The following is a 7500-nucleotide window of genomic DNA, read 5'->3' as shown; positions in this document are numbered from 1 at the left end:
AAAAAGAAAGAAATGTCAAGTATATATTTTTAATTTCTACTAGAAGTAAAACACAGAGAAAATGTTTAAGGTAACTATGTATCTAAATAAATTAATCAGATATGACCCTTGTTATTCTTTAGCTTTGGGATGTTGTGTTAACGTAATGGCAATATTTATAAAAAATGTTTTTTCTGCTTCATATTGTAATCTAAGAGTTTAGCTAATTTAACAGACAATGAATTAAGCCTGGGGAAAAATGAAGCACAATTAAAAATGTTATATTTAGCTATCTGTTCTGCATGAATAAATTATGCTCACAAAAGTACAAAATACAGTGACTACCTGCTGCGTATGTATAATTTCAACATCCATAGATTTTCAGCAGTTGAAATGCTTGGAGACAAGATAAAAATACCTCACCATATTAGAAAGGCATATATTTTGAACACAGTATGCGTGACTTCATATTCAAACTTTGCAAAAGTGGCTAAGGCAAATGTGTAAAATCACAATAAGAAAATGAAGCAAAATAAAATGAACTGATTAAGAAAGCTTTACCAAAGGATATGGGAAAAAAATGTAATTCTGAGCCAAGCATAACTTTTCTAATAATCAGTATGCGTTATTTGCTTGGAATTAGCCTTTTCTCAGACAAGGAAGGTGAGCGGGGTTGGGGAGGGCGTAGGCAGATGATGAAAATGAACTGATACCAGCTGGTGCCATGCCAAACTTTGGCCAGGAAACAAAATAAAACTTCATTGCTTTTCAAGTGCCATCCAGTCAGGTACAGCAAAATACAGACTGAACATTTGTTCTACCTTTAAACTGGTGAAGGCTATATCCCAGAAGAACAGAAAAATATACAATATTCTCCAAATCTACTGTTCGTATACTACAAGCCCACTCATTAAGGTGGGAATAGCAGCTGTAACCTTTGTGTGTAGTTGTGAATGTTCCATATAGGTAGAAATTATGACATGTATTTCCACATGTATGATGTGCAGTTTTCACAATAATCCATTACCGAGTATGTGTAAATATCTGGTTTACCAACTGCTCACACTAATCAATCACTAGGGTGAGGGTAATTAAACAAACAAGCTAATCAATTGTAAATAATTATTCACAGCCAGGTGTGGAGTATTGCAATCATGCAATGTCATTATTTAAAACTAATACATCAACAAATAAATAAATAAATTACCCACCCCTTTAAATAATGGCAATGTGTCTCAGGGCTTCTTCATATGTCTCTGTTTTCACTGTCTTCTGTCGCTGGGACAACATCCTAATGTACTTTGCATGTGGGGGACATCTATGTGGAAATATGTGTACAGTGCATTATGGTAAGTGTAGTTTTTACCATTTTTTCCTTCTTTCTGAGGGGACTCAGAAGTGTTTACTCATCTTATTCTTTATGTGAGCCATTTTCTAGACCCATGATTTCCTGTGGGTGAGTTCAAAGTATTTTTTAAATATTTCATGAATTTTTTTTTCTTTGTGTGTGTGTGTGTGTGTGTGTGTGTGTGTGTGTGTGTGTGTGTGTGTGTGTGTGTGTGTGTGTGTGTGTGTGTGTGTGCGTGTGTGCTTAAATGTCTGTGTATCTGTGTGTATGTATTTATAAGAGAGAAGGATGGTAGTTTGGAGTTTGTCTTCTATGGCATTCTTATAAATATTTTATTTCTTCAGTTAGAAGAGTGGGTAATATGGAAATTTAGTTGTTGTTTTAAGTAGTTAAAGCAATCTGGAATTATTAGGATGAATGCTTGATTTAAAATAGGGACAGCGAGTGCTTTGTCCATTAGTGTGCATGTTTTTGAATTAGTTTTCATTGTATAATTCATAATAATATTGGAAGGAAAAATCAGGCAGCTATATGGCAATATGACAGAGAATCAGGACCAGTTAATACTAATAGGCTTTAACCTTAGTCCTGGTCTGATTCTCTCATTCTCCACTCATATAAATTTTGAATATAACTGAATTAAACAGTAAACTCTCTTTCATGATTCTCTATAAAAAGGAACCTGAGCCCAGTAGACTTAGCTGGTAAACAAATTAAATAGAAAATAATCCAGATGTGCTTAGGAGAGACAACAGATGTTTCCCTGGTAGTTTGGATTAAATATTTTGTTTCTTTTCATATACAGTGCGATTATGAAAAAGTCACTCAATCAGAGGGAAAGTTTTGTTGCTCCAGAAATGGTATTTCTACACAGTGGACTTACCTGGTTATTAAATGAAGGAAAACATGATGTAAAACATGCTTATGAGAGACAACAAAGATTTACTCTGAAACAAAGTCATACTCAATTTGTCATGCACATGGCAAAGATATTTATAAGTATGCTCTGCGGGTCTTCTTGATCCATGGGAAACTAGTATATATATATATATATATATATATATATATATATATATATATATATATATCATTTGGCTGCACATTTGATCTGCTAAGGTGCTTCCTGAATGTGTGATGGTTAGGTTGTCAAGTTGTCTGACCTGATTTGAGTTTTTGTGGTTCCTGAATTATTCTATCAGGCTGGAACAGATTATTAAAGTGATAATTTCAAGTACAAGTTAGTGATTTTTTTCATACTATAATCTATGAAATTTTGTGGATAGCAATATAACATATCCAGAATATTTCATTGTTAGCCTTATGCTAGATTTGAACATCTGCTACTTGCCTGCTGCTGGTGAGTATGACAATCTAAATCTTCTTTATAGCTGCTGGGTATACATATGTGGTTATGTTAAAGTGAGCCAGTTATGGTGCAGATCACACACCACCCTTATATACTTCATGCTACCCATTTTACTTAGATATTTTACAATTTCATAACCAAAATTGTGACTGGTCAGAAATTCAAGACGAAATGGTCAACTGCTATATGTTGAATTCATTTATATGGAATGGCAATTTCAGTGTCTACCATGCCATCAGACAAGAAACTAAAGCAACGTTGGAAGGCAGCTCAAATTCTGACAGCAAGGAATGGCCATAGGATTTAGTTGATGAGAGTAAAAGTGGCACAGGATACATGGCAACAGGGCCATGCTCCACTCCACAAATTAAATTAACAGCACAGTAAATTTAACATGCCAGGTGGAATACAAACAAATTACAAAATAAGACCAGAGTACAAAACACATCAATAAAGTGCAGACTCAAACGCAAACAACACAAAAGGTTTAAAACTGCAAATAAATAAGATTCAGAAAAAAGAATATCACAAGAATGGCAACTTGTTCAAATGGGCTTAAATTACTTCATTTTGGATTGCAGCCCTTCTCAGAAGGGTCAGCTAAGACTGGTACCAGTGGTCTTCTATTACGATTAGACAAAGATAACTAGTTTTATGCTTTGTAGATTTGTGCCCTATACTTTCTAGTTGTAAAACTATTGCTTTTCTTAATTTTTGTAGAACTTGTAAACTAGTAATTTCTCTGTCTTCTGCAGACCAGTTGTCATTTTTTGATGTATTGCTAGACAGTGTCACCTACATATTTTGCTAAAGCTTCTGACAACTGCTTATTGTTGGCTTGTTTGTATCAGATAACTACTTCTCTTAGTTCATTTACCTGGTTACGAAGTGAAGAGCTCTACTGTTTGTCAATGCATAGATGCTAAACACTAAGAACATCAAACTGAAAATATATCTGGTATGTCTTGGCAATCAGACTCATGGAACAGAGAGAAAGTGAGTGTTGTGATTTACTGACGTTCTTTTTCTCTTTCCTCCAAGTAATCACTCATAGCATAGATATATATGTAGTTTGTGAATGTCGTTTTGGTCCCATATCAGAGGGTGCTGAGGAGCTTGTCAAAGGCAGCATGTTTTCTGTTTTGCCTTTTTGTGATCTTGGGAGTGCCAATGTGTGTTAACAATTCTCAGTGTTTTAGATGACGTTGGGATAAATTATCATACGTCAATCAAATGGGATGCAATTATTCATGGCAGACCTTATCAAATCTTAAAATAATAATAAAAAGATACTGATACAGCATTGTAAACACACCTGAAGACCCTGTGGAAGGACACTTATAATCAGACCATAGGAAGATGAACAGCTTAGTCTTTATCCCATGACCTCCTGTCAGTGTCTTTGATAATGAAGGCTGTTAAGGAGAGGATACCAACATCAGATACCGCTAACAAGGTTGTACAACACTTCCTGAAGGACATGCTGGAGGAAGTAGTGGAGTCCTTACTACAGAAAAGTCCCTATCCCAGGCTCTGCCTCAATCATGCAGAAAATAGCAGCAGAATCTTCATCTTGATCCACTAAAGCACCATAAGAGACTCTTTGTAGCATGTTACCTGCTGAATGTAGGAATATTTACGCACAATGTCTCATTCATGGAGAGATAAAATTATACCATTCCACTGCTAACAGTAGAGGAGGACATTAGTGATATACAGCATCTCATACATATCAAGTTTTGTGACATTTGGGGGCTGTGACCCCTTGTAGTGTTCCTGATAACACAGAGTGCTGAAAAAAGGTATGCTACTCTCTTTGTCATGTTCTTAACTTTAACTGAGAAATAAGGTGCTCATCAGGATCCCATGTGTAGTTTGACTGACTTGGAGAAGGCGGCTTTAAGCACTATAGCAAACATTTTACAGGTGCTGAGCAACATGGCTACCACTTTTCCATTTACTGGACAAATAGTATAGAGGCAAATACAGACAAAGGGAATGGATAAAGATTCACTCATCTGTGTTGACAAATGGTGTCCCTAAACTTCATGCTGAAGGAAGATATATCATGCACACTGAGCAATTTGGAGAACTATTTTGATGAGTGCTATGTACTTAGAACACAAACCACCAGCTGCATATAATACTAGGTTTTTTTGTCCACAAATTCCTGCCCAGGTTGACTTTCCTTGTTCCTAAAATTCAGTCAAATTATGGTGCCATACAGACAGATGCATACTTATGAGGCAAATACTAATCTTACACTTTCTTTAGGCACTAAAGCATGAGGGTGAAAACGTAGTCCATGATATTTCACTGTAAATTTCATGTGAAGAAACATTGTCACTCAACATGATTGTAGAAGATGCAGAACAGCAAGGCCATCCTAATCAACTTGCATTCCAGACCAGCTACTTGATAGTAGTAGACTATAAATGACTATGTAGACATCAGACAGTGTGATGGAAATGAATGATGTTATTATAGGAGAGGGTGGTGCCATTGTATGATGGGAGATGCTTGAATAGAAGATTACAATACAGTCACTTTCATCCTCTTCGCAATTTATAAACAGAATTCTCACTTATGCTCTATTAGTGATTGACATTGCATCTTCCCACAGTTTGTCTCCTTGCATAGCAGTGAATTGAACTATATTATTATTTGTGCAGGTATACTAACACTTCTGGCTATATATATATAATATATATATATATAATATATATATATATATATATATAATGTTTTGCCAAATGATGTACAGTCAATATGCTGTTGTAGAAAATTAAAATGAGCAAAGTTAAGAATTGCAAATGGAAATATCACTGAATGTTGTGTATATTGGAGTCCTCTATGTGGAAATAAACCTGAATGTAGTTTAAACTGAGTGTAGTTTTCTTTGAGTGTTGTCTGTGTGGAAAGGGGAAACTTGGATTGTGGAAAGCAGCCATTTTGAATTTCAATGCCAAGTTTTTTGGATATGTTAAAAGTTTCAGCATTAGTGGGTTGGAGTCTGTGAGAGTATTTGATATTTATAGTTAGACTAAGGACTAGGGAAAGGGAAGATATTGATGCTGTTTGTGCCTAGTAGTTAACCAGAAGATGAGTCTGTGCCTTTGTACTTGGGATGTTAAAATTGATTTTTTTTATATACTGGACATTTCAACATTAGAGGTCAGGGATTGGGGTGTAAGTGCTTGTGGGTTAAGGTGTGAAAAATGGCTAAGACAGAGACATTTGTTTCTGCATATTTGATTTTTTTGTAAGTCCTATGCATGTGTGTGTTTGTGCAGTGGAAATGTAACTGAAATGTTTTTATTAAGGTAAGGTTTAGGTTAGGGTTAGGGTCAGGGTTAAGGCTAACATATTTTAGAAAGTTGGTGCAAAGACTCCTGCCTTTCCTTACCAATATGTGTTAAATCTAAGCCTCTGTCTTGTTCCTACCTTTGTAAAGAGACATCACATCTGCTATTATGTGATCATTACAAGTTTACCTTTCCCCTATAATTTGTTAAACTATAGTTAATGTCACTATCAGTTTTCCTGTCTGTCCGGTTATTTTCTGTTGAATCCCTAAGGTTCCTTTGTCCTTGAAACACTGAGCTTCATAGGTTCATAGGACAATACTAGGCTATTGGCCCAGAGGCCCTTATAAGCCTAGCCAAGAATTTCACCCATGTTCCCTCAAAATCAGCACCTGTTTTACCTGTCCAGCAGAGACACAGGTGAGATCCCAGGCGTATATTTACTGTTTCCCACCCAGTCATCCAGGTTCCTCTTAAAGAGGGCTAATGAGGTACTCTGCTTGACATAAAGAGGGAGTCTATTCCACAGATGGGGGAGTCACTGGGACACAAATCCAACCCGCCAACAAATTCTATTAATGTCTCTGACCAGGTTGACGCCTTCCATGCAAGTTGCACAACTGGAGTTTGACTTAAAGATATGCAGCAACTCCATCAAAGCTGAGTCTGAGATGGCCTTGTATGCCAGACACAGGTCATCTCTGAGCAGTCAGTATGAGACTGAGTAGAGGGACTGGGCTTTTAGCCTATCTGTATAGGATAGGTGTTTGAGACCCTGGATTTTCCTGGTCAGGAACCTCTGTTGTCTCTGCAGCTGTTGCATGTGCTTGGCAAGGTACATGCCGAAGGGGGCATTGTAGTCAACAATGGGTCTGATAAAGGAGGAGTACAGGGATGCTATGACCTCTTTGTTCCTGGATGAAATAGTCTTACTTATGAGGTGGGCCATGTAGAAAGCCTTCTGTACAATGGAGGCAATGTGGTTGTCAAAAGTCAGGTTGCTAACAACCTGGGTACACAAGTCCCTTACGACTGATTGCATGCTAAGTATATTGTTATTAATCTGATAATTGGTGGGGACACCATTTTCTCCAAAGGGGATAATGATGCATTTCTTGGCATTCAGTTTGAGGCCATTCTGGTACCAGTCATTAGTTTGGGTAAGGCCATCTTGGAGAGTGTTCACATCACTTGGGGAATTTATGACAGTACTCAGCTTGCAGTCATCTGCAAACCTGGTCAGCCACAGACCACTGGTTTTGGCTTTCACCTCAGAATAGTATACCCCAAACAGTAGATGCCCCAAGACAGAGCCTTGGGGTACGCAGCTTGGTCCAGGTCTACTACTAGAGGTATTATCCCCTACTTTGATTGAGTGGGTTCTATCCGTGAGACAGTTAGTTACCCATCTGGTAACATACGGGTTGATGCCTAGCTGTGAGAGTTTATCTATTATACCCAAGTGGGGAATAGTGTCAAAGGCTTTGGCTTGGTCAATGTAG

Source organism: Protopterus annectens, chromosome 4.part0 (genome assembly GCF_019279795.1).
Source record: "Protopterus annectens isolate FY-2018-M chromosome 4.part0, PAN1.0, whole genome shotgun sequence".
In the NCBI taxonomy this organism is placed as follows: domain Eukaryota; kingdom Metazoa; phylum Chordata; order Ceratodontiformes; family Protopteridae; genus Protopterus; species Protopterus annectens.
This window is presented reverse-complemented; position numbering follows the sequence as displayed.